Here is a 383-nt window from a genome sequence, read left to right as displayed (position 1 = left end):
TTGATGTTCTCTCCATCAGATATTATTCCAAGGGTGGATCCCTTGTTGGGGGTGTAGGCCAACCTCGAAATGGACAGCCCTGGTTCCCTACCACTTATTTGCTGAACCTTAGTTTTTTCATCTACAAAATGGGAATATAAATTACTGTGGCAGCTTTTAGGGAGGATTACTCATGTCATATATAAAGTAGCTACCATAGTGCTCAGTGGGCAGTGCCAATCTACTGTCATTTCTGTGTAAAATGAAGATCGTGATTTTTTTTTTTTTTTTTGAGACAGAGCCTCCAGCTGTCTCCCTGGATAGGGTGCGGTGGCATCACAGCTCACAGCAACCTCCAACTCTTGGGCTCGAGCGATTCTCCTACCTCCGCCTCCCAAGTATCT

The sequence above is a fragment of the Nycticebus coucang genome, chromosome 22 (genome assembly GCF_027406575.1).
Source record: "Nycticebus coucang isolate mNycCou1 chromosome 22, mNycCou1.pri, whole genome shotgun sequence".
In the NCBI taxonomy this organism is placed as follows: domain Eukaryota; kingdom Metazoa; phylum Chordata; class Mammalia; order Primates; family Lorisidae; genus Nycticebus; species Nycticebus coucang.
This window is presented reverse-complemented; position numbering follows the sequence as displayed.